Source organism: Pan troglodytes, chromosome 4 (assembly GCF_028858775.2).
Source record: "Pan troglodytes isolate AG18354 chromosome 4, NHGRI_mPanTro3-v2.0_pri, whole genome shotgun sequence".
Taxonomy (NCBI): Eukaryota; Metazoa; Chordata; class Mammalia; order Primates; family Hominidae; genus Pan; species Pan troglodytes.
Window position 1 is genome coordinate 150,386,625 of NC_072402.2, and position 16,530 is coordinate 150,403,154.

General features: G+C 38.9%; 2 long non-coding RNA genes across 2 annotated transcripts in view; one reads left to right on the plus strand and one right to left on the minus strand.

The window, feature by feature from the left end:
- The window catches only part of LOC129144035 (uncharacterized), a 74,344-nt gene extending 58,214 nt beyond the window's left edge, over window positions 1–16,130 (minus strand). Inside the window, exons 1-2 of the long non-coding RNA XR_008548120.2 lie at window positions 15,986–16,130; window positions 11,247–11,371 (exon numbers count right to left, since the gene is read on the minus strand). This is a non-coding gene — a long non-coding RNA (uncharacterized LOC129144035). The remainder of the gene's footprint in view (window positions 1–11,246; window positions 11,372–15,985) is intronic.
- Window positions 1–16,530, plus strand: part of LOC134810119 (uncharacterized) — a 354,765-nt gene that overhangs the window by 305,668 nt on the left and 32,567 nt on the right. The window lies entirely within an intron of this gene.

Below are 16,530 nucleotides of genomic sequence, written 5' to 3' on the forward strand. Positions count from 1 at the left end.
ACAAATTTGGTGCCTTTCCCATCTTAACTAAACACCAATCATGCACTGTAGCCATAACTTTTGCCATTTTTGAGGTGCAACAGCAAAACTATCTCAAATTTCTTTTTTCTTCTTTACAATGTCACAGATAGAAAATTCATTCTTACTGCAGATCTTAGCAACCTCAGCATATGATTTTGTTTTCTTTCCTTAAGTTGAGAACTTTCACCTTCTCTCTTAAAGAAAACACTTGACAGCTTCTCTTTGGCATATCATTGGCATCACTACTCTTGGGCTGTGAGTCAATTATTAAGTAGAATAAAAGTTACCTGACAGAAGCACTGTGAGTTGATTAGATAACTGCGACAGCTACTAAGTCACAATGGGTGAGTAGGGTCTAAAGCTTGGATCCAGTGGAGAAAGGGATGATTCACAGAGCAGAACAGCATGAGATGGCTCAATATTTCATCACACTACTTAGAAGAGTGCACGTTTAAAACTCATGAATTGCTTATTTCTGAAATTTTCTACTTAATATTTTCCAACTGCAGTTGACCATAGGTAATTAAAACTATAAGAAAGTAACCATGGAGACTACTGTTCTTAGTAGGTAACCTTGGGGAAGTTACCTTAACCTATTTTTGTTACCTTTAATGTGGGTATTAGAACATTGCCTACTTCATAAATCTGTTACAGGAATGATGTGAATTAAAGGGCTTCACATAGTGCCAGGCAAATATCAAGTACTTCATAAATAATAGACATCATCATAATACTTCTAATAGTCATAGATTTACATGTTTCTTGGACACTTGCCTTTTCAAGTTAAAAGAGATCTTAAATATCTTATTAACTGATCACTTCCCTGACTCAGAAATGCTTTCTCTGATATTCTGGATAGTCACCTAGACCTTTTTTGAATATTTCCTTGGATGATTTTGCTATATTACAAAGTAGTCCTCAATTTTTGTAGGTCTGTGGTGTTAAATTGAGATATGTGTTCCTATAAATTCCACCTCTTGATTCTTCCTTCTAGGAGAAACACACACACACACAGTTAAGTTCCATTTTCTAAATGACAAGTGTTCCTATACTGGAGGCAGCTTTCCTGGCAGCCCAAGGGATACCAATTCCAGTGTCAAGATGTCAGGTCTCACCTCATTACTCTTCCAGTCAGCTTTTGAATCTAAAATGATCCTGGATGCCCTCTCCTTCATGCCATGTGAGTTTGCCAGTTTGTTTTATGGAGCTCAATGATGACTATGTGGAAGTGTGGAATGTGCATGTGGAATGTGCATTCAGAGCTAATGTAGATGCAAGGGTGAGGAGGTACTCCACAAAAGTAAAGTTAGGGCTGGTAGCGTGCTTGGAATACAAGCACATTGACAAAATCTGAGGACATATTCTCATCTAATAAGACTCTTCTGGATTCCTTCTCATTTGTACATCCTCATTCTTCCAGAACATGTATAGAAGTTAGCCAGGCAATCAGTACTCACTTGGTGCCTGTGATGTGGCTCTTTTCTGAGTATGGGGGATGTAGACACTCTGTAGTCATGGAGACTAAAATCATAGAACTTTTTAGTCTAGACAGCAGAGAATTGATATGTGGGTTCCAAACTGAAGTTACTGGTGTTGACATTGATAACAAAACTACTGAGTTGGTGTCAAGACTTTAGCTATTCAGTTAGCATTTGCATACCTACTATTTGTCAGTCACCATAGCCACTGAAATGGAATAGGAAACAAGAAGGCAAGGCAATTCAAGAAACTCAAGTCAGTAGAAAGTGTAAAAATACACAGTCTTGAGGACTAGCCTTCAGGTGCTCCTAATGCTTATACTGGGATGGGAGTGGAGGATGAGTGGCCAAGGTGGGCTGCAGGCTTGTTGAAGCAGTCAGAGCTATACAATATAGAATCTCTTGGAACACGGATGGAGCTGGAGGCCATGATCCTTAGCAAGCTATTGCAGGAAGAGAAAACCAAATACCACATGTTTTCACACATAAGTAGGAGCTAAATAATGAGAACTCATGGACACAAAGAAGGGAACAACAGACATTGGGGCCTACCTGATGTGGGAGGGGGGAAAGAATAAAAAAACACAAACTATGGGTACTAGGTGTAGTACCTAGGTGATGAAAATGTGTACAACAAACCCCTGTGATATGAGTTTACTATCTAGCAAAACTGCACATGTACCCCTAAACATAAAAGAAAAGTTAAAAAAATATATAGAATCTTAGAACTGAGGAATGTATTGTATCTGAATAAAGATCTCTGGGTACCTACTTTATACCTCTTGTACCTGACTTAATTTATGTCCATACTTCCTCCTTTCTAACTGCATTCTTAAGCCTATTTTCTAGGCTTAAGATTTCTAGGCTGCAACGTGTAGGGGACTGTTAGAGGAACAGTGTCTGGAATGGCGGGACGAAAACCTAATGAGGGTGGGTCAAGGAGAGAATTAAAGGAGAGGAACTGGAGACAATAAGCATAAACAAGTTTTTCTAGTGCTTTGCTATAAAGGGAGCAGAGAAATGGGGTGGTAGCTAACTGGGGGAGAAAATGAGGTCAGCAGATGTCAGAAGAAGTTAGAAGCCTAAATTCTTCTCAAGCCTATTCTGTCTGACCGTTAAATAGACAGTCAGCAAATGCTCCCCAAATGATTCTCTAATGCCTATGGAAAAACTGCCAGGACCTGCATAGAGGCTGCGACATTACAGTGGCAGCTAAGCTAGAAAGGCTGCTCCAGTGGCAAATGGCACTAAGCTACTTGCCTTTTTTTTTATTAACACTAGTACATAAATGTTGCCAGCAGAAAGCCCTTGTAATAACAGCCAACTGCTTCTAAGCATCTGAGCCCTTAATGAAACCCCATCCTCCTCCCCAGGGGAGGGAAGAATTGTTGGTTTTCTCTCTCAATTATTTTTCCAGTCTATTAAATTGTCACAACCCCTGTGTCTCTGTGAGAGGCGGGTGTCATCATAGCTCATCTCCTGGAGACAGGGAATAGTGCTGCCAGAGGAGATGTTTTCTGAGTCTGTTTCACCACCGCCAGAGAAAAGAAGGTGATGATGGAAAAACTCCAAAGCAGCAGCAGTAGACGTCCTGGAGAGATTTATGGGACACACAACAAGCGAAACGAGGATGTTTGTGCCATCAGGTTATAGAAAATATGCAATTTTAATCCACTAAGCAGTTTATCTTTTCATGCAGCTTAGTTTGCTGGGATAATTACCTTCCTGAGCAGTCCGTGACATGGACGAGGCAAAGTGTGTGCAAAATACACAAATCTGTGTGTGCCATTGGAGAATACGTCAGAGGAAGGAGGATTAACTCAAATTTTGGAAAACATGCTGTAGACAATGCAGACAGTATGCTGAAAGTTTTTCTTCTGTCGTTAGCCAAATTATGAAGGTTTATTTTCTCTTAGAGCAACAATAGCTATTTGACCCCTTACTATACATTAGATACTCTGTGGTGTATTTTTCAAGCACCACAGAGGTTCAGGGAGATTAAATAATTTACTCAAAAATATGCAGTAAAGGCATGTGTGGGCTTAGATGTGACCCCAGGCCGTCTGCCCCAGGAGCCTGGGTCTCCTTTCCTGACATGAGCCATCTGCGCCTATTGAAGACTCACACCTTCACCAGAGCATTTGACCCTTTCCCTGCAGCCTGATGACACACTGCAGCCATTCTCCCCACACTTTCCTGACATTTATTTCCCTTTATCTACTAGTTCTTTCCCATTAGTATGCACAAATACAACAGTTTTCCCATCTTGAAAAACATCTGCTGACCTCATTTTCTCCCCCAGTTAGTTACCACCCAATTTCTCTGCCCTCTTTATAGCAAAGCTACTAGAAAAACTTGTTTATGCTTATTGTCTCCAATTCCTCTGCTTTAATTCTCTCCTTGACCCACCCTTATTAGGTTTTCATCCCACCATTCCAGACACTGTTCTTCTAACAGTCACCTACACATTGCAGCATGTGGCATTGATCACTCCCTCTTTCTTGAAACATTTTCTACTTTTTTTTTTTTCTTGAGACAGAGTCTCCCTCTGTCACCCAGGCTGGAAGTGCAATGGTGTGATCTTGGCTCACTGCAACCTCCGCCTCCCAGGTTCAAGCGAATCTCCTACCTCAGCCTCCCGAATAGCTGGGATTACAGGCTCCTGGCACCATGCCCAGTTATTGCTTGTATTTTTAGTAGAGATGGGGTTTCACCATGTTGGCCAGGCTGGTCTTGAACCCCTGACCTCAGCTGATCGACCCATTTCAGTGTCCCAGAGTGCTGGGATTACAGGTGTGAGCCACCACGCGCGGCCAACATTTTCTACCTTTAGCTGCCAAACAGACATAGTCCTGGTTTCATTCCTTCACACTAACCCTTGCTGGTTTCTTTTCATCTTCCTGACATCTTCATGGTTAGGGAATACAAAGGAGCTCATTCCTAGGACTTCTCTTTTCTGTCTACACCCACTCTCTTGTGCTGATGAACCTTCCTGACATCTATCTTCGTATTTAATATCTTCAGCTGGATGCTAATAGCCATCTCAAGTTCAATATATCTCAAACCAATCTAGCAACCTCCCTGCTTCTCAGCCAAATCCACTCCATCCATAGTTATCTACAATCTCAGTCGATGACAATTCTATCCTTTCAGTTGCTTAAGCCAAAACCATAAAGTCACCTGACTCCTGTTTATCTCATGCTCCACGTTCAATGTATATCTAGATTCTTACTGCTACTCACCCTCCACTGATACCACTATGATCCCTGTCAACATCATATTTTACCTTGATTATTGTAAATGCCTTCTAGATGCCTGTTTCCTCCACCCTTACTCCGTACATCCTAGTCTCAATGTATAAGCCATAATGATACTTTAAATTTGTCAGTCAGATCGTGACATTTACCTGTTTAAAACACTGCGGTGGCTCTCCATCTAACTCAGAAAACACAAAGTCTTTGCAAAAGTCTGTAAGGCCCCATGCAATATGTCCCATCCCTGCTGCAAATCTCCAACCTTCTCTCTGAATCACTCTGAGTTAGACATAATGGCCTCCTTGCTGGGTGTCCTGGCTTTTCTCTCTGCTGCACTGCAATGCTCTTTCTCCAGATAGCCATATGGTTTGTTCTCATCTCCTCCTTCAGGTCTTTGCTCAGATGACTCTTTCTCAGTGATGTCTTCCCTAATTACTATATTTAAAATCAAACTCCGCCTCAAATACACATGCATAATCTATTCTCCTTCCGTGCATTATTTTCTCTATTCCATTTATTGTCCTTTAACTTACTACATAATTTACTATCTGCTTCCCCAACTGGGATACAAATTCCTTGAAAGCAGTTTTATCTGTTTTCTTCAACACTGTATCCCAGTGCTTAGAACAGTGCTGGAAACACTGTGAAGTGACTATTTGATGAACAAATGAACAGTCATGACTCTTAAAGTCATTACCTAGAGAGGGTTGGAAATGACCTGAGAGTGAAAGATTTCCTCTTCCAAGTGGGCTGGTGTGCTGCCCTGAATTAGCATTGGAAACTGTCGCTACAATCCCATCAGTTATAATGTCTATAATTTACTTGTGAGAGGCAGTGGAGTGCTGGGGTTATGTGTGGACTCCTGAAGCCAGATGGCTTGGGTATGGATTCCATCTCTGGCACTTACTAGCACTTTGAATAAGTTTCTAAAACTTTTTGTGCCTAGTTTTTTTTTCTCATCAGCAAAATGGAAGTAAAAATATTACTTACCTGAGAGGGTTGTTATAAGGATTTGATAAGTCAGTCAGTATACACAAAGTGCTTAGATCACTGTGTCCCATGGGTTTCCGCAACAAATTTCCCATGCCTTCGATGTTTTCAAGAAATGTTCATTACCTTCTTCCCCTAATATAAACCTGAATCTTTCCTGAGGATATGGCCACCCTTGAAGCCCTCTTGCTATAGGTTCTTTCTCCCCGATATCTCTTCTACAAGGGCCCTGAGGTGGAGTAAATGTCCTCCTTACTCTTCATTGATACTTCCAGATGCTTATTTATTTTTTAACCTAAAAACCTATTGGAATCTTATATTGACCTCACATACATGTTGCCCCCTTAGTGTCATTGTCAGATGACACTTCATCATTATCCCTCATTCCTTAAAGATTTTGGTTCACTGCTTTTCCCTATTTAAACTTTCTTCTGGAATAATCTTTAGTGAAGTCAGAATTCACCATAGTGGATTGTTCAACACCTTGGCCTTTGTTTCTAACGTTTCCTTCTTCAGTCTTTTTCTCTTACTCATTCCACATACCTTATCATTAACAATAACCACAATACCTCCATAACCTCATTTTTAAACATTTCATTCACAAACCACCATCTCCCATCTCCCTAGCTCATTCTATTTACTATCCTAACTACAACATTCTGTTGAGCCCACAGTTATCTAAATTCCTTGCTTTTGGTTATATATATGTATATTTACCATTGTGTGCCTACCTAGTTTCACTGGTGCCATAGAAGAAGTTCATTAAAAGTGAAAGACTAAGGATATTAACAAAAGTGTCAATCGGAAAATTTTCTTCTCCATAAAAGCAGAAAGAACACCAGCATAAATTGTCAGAATTAACTTTTTCAAAACTCTAAAAATTAATTAATGGCTTATGGAAATCCTGAAAATATTTAAGATAACCAGCTGAATCTAGGTATGAACAGTGAGCTTCATGACATCTTAATTTTTCCTATTTGCATCCCATCCCCTCCCCAGCACCACAGAAGTCTTGAAATCCAAATAGCCTGCAATCATGGTAAAATCCAGCAGCCTAAGAACCACCAAAGGGAGTAGAATGGGGCAAAAACCCTTTCAAAGTCCCACTATCAGAGCATTGTCATTATTTGATCTGTTTGGTGGTTTCCTAGAAGAACCCACTAGCAAAGCTTTATTTATTTAACCTAACAGGAAGCTTAACTCCTGAAGAAGTGGGAAACAGTTGAGGAAAATAATAGGCTAACCAAAAAGCTTAAGGAAATCTTGGGAATAAGAGATCCAAAGGGTGTTTTGAAAAGCTCTGATATATTTCAGAGAATCTAGAAGGTCATAGACATGCACATAGGGCTGTGTACATGTTTGGGCCTATGAAAATGCCCTGGAAACACCTGAGCTCTTACTTCTGGCTAACTTTGAGTTTCTGCAGAAGGGGGAGATAAAGGCTAAATCATGGTTGTTAACTGCCTGGCAGAGTGTTGAAGGAGTGCAGTCCATCAAGCACACTAATATATAGACAATGGTAACCCCAAGAGGATAGAGAGAGATAGAATATTTGAAGAAATAACGGCTGAAAACATGTCCAAGAACTCCAAATAAGATGAATTCAGAGATCCATGCTCAGCCCCATAATAATTGATTGAGCTGTTGAAAACCTAAGACAGAAAAAATCTTAAAAGCATCAGAAGAGAAGAAACTGATCATTTAAAGGGGGTGTTCACTCAAAGAGAATAAAACTGATTTGCCATCAGATATCATGGAGACCAGAAGACAGAGGAATGGCATATTCAAAATGCTAAAAGAGAAAGACTGTCAACCAAGAATCTATATCCAACCAAACTATTCTTCAAAAATAAATTTAGACATTACCAGATGAACAAAAACTGAGAATTCACTAACTTGACTTTTCCTATAAGAAATGCTAAATGAATCCTTCAGCTGATGTGAAGAAACACTAGAAAGTAACTTTAATTCACATAAATAAATGAAGATAACCGGTAAAAATAATTGCATAGGTAAAAATAAAATACAGGTTAAATATATTTTTGTTTATAAGGGTTTTATTCTATTTGATTTAAAAAACTGCATAAATAATTATAAATTTGTGTTGATGGTTATATCATGTGTAAAGAAGTTATTTGTATGACAATAGCACAAAGAAGGGTGATGAACTGGATCTATGCAGAAACAATTTTTTCTATACTGGTTGAAATTGATTGAAATAAACTAGATTGTTTCAAATTAAGGTCATTGACATAATCCCTGGGGTAACCACTAAGAAAATAAATTAGTAGTAAAGGAAACAAGGTGATTAAAATGGTACACTTGAAAATATCTATTTAACACAAAGAAGGCAATAATGAAAGATAGGAAACAAAAAATAAGGAAAATAAATACAAAATGGCAAATATAATTCCTACCTTACCTTATCAGTAATCCCATTTGTACTAAATTCTCAAATTAAGAAGCAGAAATTAGAAAAATGGTTCAAAAGAAACCAGGATGCCACTACATGTTGTCTACAAGACATACACTTTACATCAAACACAAAAATAGGCTAACAGTTAAAGGGTGGTAAAAAGAAACACGATGTAAACAGTAAGCAAAAGCGAGCCGGAGTGGGGCTAGACTAATATCAGACAGAATAGACTTTAAGATAAACATGTTACTAGCAATAAAGGGCAATATTTTATAATGAGTCAATTCATCCAAAAATATACAATAATTATATAAGCATCAAAAAAGTCCCAAAATACACGAGGTAGAAACATACAGAATTGAAGTGAGTAACAGAAAATTTGACGATAATTGGAGACTTCAATATCTCAATTTAAGCAATGGATAGAACCAGACAGATGATCGACAAGAAAATAGAAGACTTGAACAACAATATAAATAAACTACATACAAAGTTATCTGTAGAGTACTCCACCCAGCAACAGTAAAATAAATCCTCTTCTCAAGTGTTCCTGAATACTTTTCAAGATAGAATCTATATTAGGCCACAAAACAAGTTTCAATAGATGTATAATGATTGAAATCACAAAAAGTATGTTCTCCAAGTACAATGGAATCAGTAACAGAGGGAAACTTGGGAAATTCAATAGCATGTGGAAGTTAAACAACATACTCCTAAACAACAATAAGCCAAAGAAAAAAATCACAAGGGGAATTACAAAACACTTCAAAATGAATGTAAACAAAATAGCATGCCAAAATTATGGGATGCAACTAAAGTAGTGCTTAGAGGGAAATTTACAGCTGTAAATAAGTCAATTAAAGAAGAAAGACATTTCTTTGAAGAATATATACAAATGGCCAATGAGCTATGAAAAGACAGTCATCATCATCCATCATTAGGGAAATACAAATCAAAACCAAATGATATCATCACTTCATACCCACTAGGATAAATCCATTTTAAAAAGACAATAGGTGTTAGAGAGAATGTGGAGAAACTGGAAAGCTCATATACTTTGGGTAAGAACGTAAAATGGTGCAGCCAGTTTGGTGAACAGTTTGGCAGTTCCTCAATGGGCTAAACGTAGAGTTACTATATGATCCAGATTATTTTACTCCTAGCTGGGTGTCTACCCAAGAGAAATGGAAATAAATGCCCATATGAAAACTCATACATACATGTTCATCTCAGTATTATTAATAATACTCAAAGTGGAAATGACTCAATGGCTATCAATTAAGAAATATAATATATTGACAGAAGGGAAAATCAGCCATATAAAGGGATGGAGTACTGGTTCATGCTCTACATGGATAAATCTTGAAAACATCCTAAGTGAATAATACCAGACACAGAAAGCCACTCATTTTACGATTCCATTTGTATTAAATGTACTGAATATGCAAATCCATAGAGACAAAAAGTAGATTAGTGGCCGCTAAGGGCTGGGGGGTAAGTAGAATGGAGACTGACTGCTAATGGGAACAAGATTTCTTTTTGGAGTGATGAAAATATTCTAAAATTATTGGTGTTGAATGCACAACTTTGAGAATATTCTAAAAGTCACTGACTTTAAAAGGATGCACTTTAAAAGCATCAATTTTAGGGCATGTTAACAATATCTCAAAAAATGAAACATTAATTCTGGTTAGGAAAATTATAAAAGACTTCATTGTTAGGGTACATTCACAGTAGAGCTAGATCATGAACACTCTGCAAACAGGGAGACAGTGTTATGGTGTGGAAGAAGGGAACAGAGGGAGGCAGGAAAGCATTAAGCACAAGTCAGAAGTTAATGCTTCTATTTTGGGCTGCAACGTGATATTGGGGAGTGAGTTTAGAATTGTTACTTGTAGCTAGGTTGGAGAGAAGCAACACTGAACCTCCATGCATGCTGCAGGCCAAGTGTTTATGGCCCCAGGTTTAAAATGAAATTGTGGAGTACCTAAAATATTCTCAGTGGTGGCCTCAAATTTTGCTTTCATTATTCTTTACTCTGTACATTTAGGATTGTCCTGTTGTGAGTTTTCCAGGCCAGAGAGTAAAACACTCCTAATCCAAATTTCTCTCAAATCATAAAATATAGACAGCCTCCGGGTTCCATATAATTATGAAGTTAGGTTCGTATTTTCAGTTTCCAAAATAGCTTTCCAAGGCTGAACTTAGGTAACACCGGTGATAATGTTTGAGCCACATTCCCAAACTCTGGAAGAAAGCCCACAATTAACAGAAAAGTACATTTCCCCAAAGCAGGCCCAAGTCAATTTAATGACACTGCTTGGTTTAGAGTAGTTCAGAGAACCAAAATATTTGGCTGACTAAAAGCATAGGGTTTGCCTATATCCACAGCAAGAGAGAAATAGTAGAAAGGGAAGCCAAGAACCCAAGGTATATATTTGGGGGGTTTTGTTTTAGCTTTTGTTTGTCCATATGCAAATGAAGACCTGGATTTGAAACACCTTAATGTTCAACTTTCAAGCTGGCAAACATACCTGTAAAATAGCTATTGCACTGAAAAAAAAACAAAAAACAAAAAACAACCCTTATGTCATTTAGTCCATTCTGCTTTTGGATAAAATGACACTTATGCATACTTGTCAGTCTAAATTTAAGCCTCTGTTTTAACCCACTCTTCATCTCTCTTTCTACCACCCCATCTTCTAGAAGTAGCTTCACACCCTGTCACCAACTTATTCTGTAATCTCTTAATATGGCCTCTGGAAGATTGTTTTAATTTATGGTGCTTATCTCTAGAGGTTGTAAGACAGGGCCCACTTAAGTCTCGTTTCTCTCTTGTTCCTTTATCGGGACTGATAAAAAGAACTAGAAGTCACTCCTTTCTCCATTCCTCATATTCTGTCCCAATCCCAACTCTTCATACGTGGAACTCTCAGAATATACAGTGGAGTTGGCCTCTTTTGTGATTTTTATCTATGCTTGGGTTACATGGAGAAATCTAAGCTAATGTGTCTTTGTGCCTTTCAACTCATCCTCACTTACGGTGAGGGTATAATTTTAAAAATTTCGTTATCTTTAAAATTTTACCTTCATCTCTCTTCCAGGATGCCTCACCTTCCAGATTCCAAGATGCCTCATTCTCCAGATGCATTCGTGTTTATTCATTTCTTTCTCCAGCTCCCTCTCTCATTCTGTCCCTTTCAGACTACCATCTGGAAAAAAAATAACATATGACAGATTTTCAGAAATAACTCAGTGGTCTGAAGGCTGTGCTGATGGTGTGTGAGGATAACCCTGTGCGACTAAAAACCTGTGCATCATGGTGATGCTTTTCCTGGCATTTGCGTCTACTTTGGCTTCATAGATTAAGGTTCTAATGAGACATTTCTCAGTTCTATGATCTGTACTTTGCCCCTTGACTGCCACCTTGGGAGAGGGAGTAAGGGATGATTGATTCATATGGCAGTTCATATTATTTTGGCTTATTGATCAGCTTTCTGCTAATGACTTAATATCTTAGCCCCATTGTGAATGTAACTTTCTCCCAGAAGTCATCTGATATTGAAACTTTGAAAAATATATATATATTTATATATAATATGTATATAAATATGTTTACATATATAAAAATATTTTAATTTTATCCTCTGAGTATTAACTGAGCATCATCTGAACTTGTCTTATAAATACTCTTAACGAGTATTTATAATTATAATAAAGTATGAATGTAATTTATGGGAATCTATTACCATCTATAAGTACCCTGAGGCCAAAATTAATGTCTAAATGAGACTTCTACCCCCCATGGTGGCAAATATGACATTTTATACATCACAGTTAATAAGGATATTTGTTGATGGATAGGTGTATAAGTTAAAGAAAAGGAGGGCAGAACAGGAATCAGTATACTAACAACTGATTCCACAACAGAGGAATAAGGGATATAGCTACTGAGAGTAGAGTCTGGGGGAAGAAAAGTCCGTAGTACCAAAGACAAAATTGACGCCCAGAGGACTTGGTGTAGAGACCTGTGATAATTATGACTTAACTGAAAACAGGAGAAAGATAACTTTAGCCAACCACCTGGAGAATCCAGGAGCTTGGCTGGCCAGCCTTAGTGTTGAATCAGCAGGTTATAGCTAATAAGGTACAGACAAAAAGAGAAATGACTATCAAGCGTTTATCACGTGCCAGATGCTATGATTAATGCCTGACCTCTTCCTCTCCCTTTCATTCACTTACTCTCATCCTCATTCTCTCATTTGTTTTTAGTAGAAAGGAAGTCTCATGCCTATTGTAATAAACCAATACTGTGCTATTCAGTATTGTTATGGTCATCTGAAAGCTTTATAGAGTGATGTAAAAGGTTACCTGAGGTTGTAATGTTAATACTTGTGAGGGATAAAAAGTGGAGGAAATAGAATTGGGCAAATTTAACAAGTCTTGGACCACCTAATGGGAAGACACAGAGCCAAGAGATAACCCACAGTGGGCAAAAATGGCCAAACTCTGATAACCCCATCATACTGAGTCATTGGCTGGGGATGCAGGTGAGGAATGTGGCATCAGCTGGAAGGACGGGGCAGATCCTGAAGCTCCTAATATTTGGAGGGTATCAGCTCACTGTATTTCTTAGAGTTGAATAGCAAGTTCCTTAAGAGTGATCCAAATGGCATATGTCCCTGGCTGCCATACCACATACATGAGATCTTAATTGATGTATATAGACATTCTAATGACATCGTGCTTTCCTGATTCTAGTGTACTGCCTCATAGATTGATAAATCTATGAAAAACATCTAGTCCAATCATTTACAAAACACATTCCAGATAGTTCCAGATTTCCCCCGAAGATGTCTCTTGGATCACTGTAGGAATCATAAAAGAAGAGAGAGTAGCCAGTTGCTGTAACCTTCCTCCCAAACACAGTGGCTTCACTTTCTTGTGCTAGAGATTTGGGCTTCCATGTGAGATTCCATTTAAAAAGTAGTCTCTGCTACTGATAAATTAAAAGTGTAAAAAATCATTCATATCTGGCAGTGAATATCAGGGGTTTATAACTTTTCAGAGATTAATAGATTTATAGTAGGTACCAGGAACTACACATAACCCAAAGCCAGTCTTGTTTATGCCATAGTCACATACCTGGGAATAGCCATAGAATAGTGTAGGAGATGGGTCAGAGTGGTGGGAGAAACCAGAGGGAAAGAGGCAGGCCTTCAGAAAGGAACAGGCCTTCGGAAAGGTCGGAAGGCTCTGCATAGCTTCAGGGGAGAATACCTGAAGGCAGCTGTTTTCTAACCCTAAGGCAGAGGGCAAGGAGTAGATACAAGGGAGTGTAGGGGAATTTGTCTTAAACAGGCTTGTTTACTTAAATTGACCAAGAGCTGACCTTTGGTCATCCACACACATCCCTTTCCCTGAAAGGGGCACAATAAATGTTACCCACAGATTGTGTTTGCTCCAGGCTATTGGCATTGTGCCTACACTGAGTAAATGCAAGCAACTCCAGCTTCTCGGGGCTGCTGCACTTTCGCCACTAGAGCACGGCAGTACCCTAGCTGCTCTAACACTGCATACCTGTGTCTGAGTACTCCTTTCATCTGTTGATCGGCCAGGGTCTGTGGGGCAGACCTGGAAGAAGAGTAACATCTAGAGACCAATGGGGGAGAGTCAGGTTGAGAAAGAGGATGGGATTTCCTCAAGGTTACAGGATAACTAGGGGCAGGAATAGGACACCAGTGGCCTGGTCTCCTGAATCCCTGTGCACTATTCTTTTCACTCTGCCATTATGTGCCTATGACTCTGCAGACCCAGACAAAACTCTGAAAGTACAATAGACACTACTGAGAGAGAACTGTCAAACATCATTTGTGTCTACATTAAAAAATTAAAATCAATATGTTGAAGGGATAGCTGTACTCCCATGTTTATTTGAGCATTATTTACAATAGGTAAGATAGGAAAGCAATCTAAGGGTCCATCAATGAAAGAATTAGTAAAGAAAATGTGATATTTATACATAATGGGATACATACATCCTTTAAAAAGAAGATTCTGTCATTCATGACATTATGAATGAAACTGGAGGACATTATGCCAAGTGAAATAAGCTAGGCACAGAAAGACAAATACTATATGATCTCACTTATATGGTGAACCTAAAAACATCAATCTCATAGAAACAGAGTAGAAAGGTTACCAGAGGCTGAGGGGAAAGGAGATGGGAAAAAGGGAGATGTTGATCCAAAGGTACCAAGTTGCAGTTAGACTAGAGTTTTAGTGAGCTATCATACTCCATGGTGACCATAGTTAATAATGCATTGTATATTTTGAAATTGTTAAAAAATCGACTTTTAAAATATGGTTTGTATATATCATGGAATACTACTCAGCCATAAAAAGGAACAAAATAATGGCATTTGCTGCAACCTGGATGGAATTGGAGACCATTATTCTAAGTGAAGTAACTCAGAAATGGAAAACTGAACATCATATGTTCTCATTGATAAGTGGGAGCTAAGCTATGAGGACACAAAGGCATAAGAATGATACAGTGGACTTTGGGAACTTAGGGGAAAGGGTGGGAGTGGGGGGTGAGGGATAGAAGACTACACATTGGGTACAGTGTACACTGCTCAGGTGACGGGTGCACCAAAATCTCAGAAATCACCACTAAAGAACTTACTAATGTAACCAAATACCACTTGTTCCCTAAAAACCTATTGAAATAAAGTTTACCACGAAAAAAATATAGGCTTTTAATGTTCTCAGTCACAAAACAATAACTTGCTGAGGTGATAGATATGTTAATTAGCTTGAGTGAATATTTCTATAATATATACATAGATCAAAATATCACATTGTATTGCATAAGTATACAATTATTATTTGTCAATTAAAAATTAATAAAAAAATACTCATCACAGTCCCTGGAGTAGAATCCTTTTTTTTACAGAAAACTTAGTGAGATACCACAGTACAATGAACAAATGAAAGTTGAGCAGCTCTGATTACAATTGGGGGTGGGGGGTTAGTCCAAGTCAGAGGCTTCCCACCCTATTTGGCCTTTCTTTCTCTTCTCCTCCCACATTATGGTCACTCCTGAACACCTCAGTAGAGCTCTTGGCCTCTAAGTGACGTGATTTAATAAAGAGGAATGTGCCAAGACTCAGAACAGCACGGCCGCTTGCAGTGTTATAAATGGATTAGTCATAAAATGAGCTGACTCATCATCGCAGCCCACAATAAGACGCTGCCTTTGAAAGCCAGCTCCTGTCCTTTAAAACCAGGCATTTTAGAAAGTTTTGGGCTTAGAAATTATTCTCTCCTGTGTTGTAAGTTTGAACCTGAAGGCAGCCACTGATTTGAAAGTATTCATGGGGTTCAGGTCAAGGTTAGGAAATTCATTTCCAAAGATAAACTAATATGAAGGGAAGACTGCTATCACTCTGGAGCAGTTGATGCTGCAAATCAGTCACCTGACAAAGCAATTTACATCTGTCAACTGCCTGCCTTCCCTTAGGAGCAGGTAATGGGCTCTTGGCTCACTAAGGTGGCAAGAAGTACCACATTGTGGAATGAATTCAATTACCTGCTGAAATGTATATTTTGACTCCCCTAACTCTGCTGTCGGGAATGAATTTAAATTCCTCTATCTCATTAGCAAGGTGGGCTGTTGACCATTCTGCCAGAATGGGTCTCTATTCAGAGAGTTGTAACACACAACCCTGGAAACTAGAAAAGCAGTCAGCAAGCCACAGTGAGGACCTTCCCCTGGGCTTTCCATTGGTTGTGCTCTCCTCTCCCCACATGACCACTCCTACCTGCTCTGAGCCCCAGGCTGTCTCAGTCTCACCAGTCATGTCACTCCCACCAGCTGCTGCAGAGACACACTCAGGAAAATCTTATTGGGAGCTGCTCAGTCCCTTGAGGCAGAAAATGTGATTAGATTTCTACACCTTCCAAATGCAATACTGCATGCAGTCGGTCAAGCGAATCACTGAGCACTTTTAATCAGTCATTTCACGGGGAAGTTCCTGGGGCCTTGGGCATGGTCAGACTTCCAGGAAGGAGGCATAGGAAACACTCTTGGGAAAGCGGCCAAGGCTGTATGGGCCCAGGCTCAGCTAGATGTGCGGTCGAGGATAAAGCAAGTACAATTCGAAAGGACTTCACAGTTTACAAAGCACAAACGTGCTCATTATTTGAGGTTCTAAACAAATCTATGAGGTAAAGCTAAAAGGAAGTATTCTTCATTTTTTAGGTTTTATTTTAAAAAATTGAGTTCATATAAATAAATAGTTGCTAACCCAATTCCATGCAGTTATTGCCAAAGCTGAAACTCAAAGCAGTGTTTTGTGATTCCAAG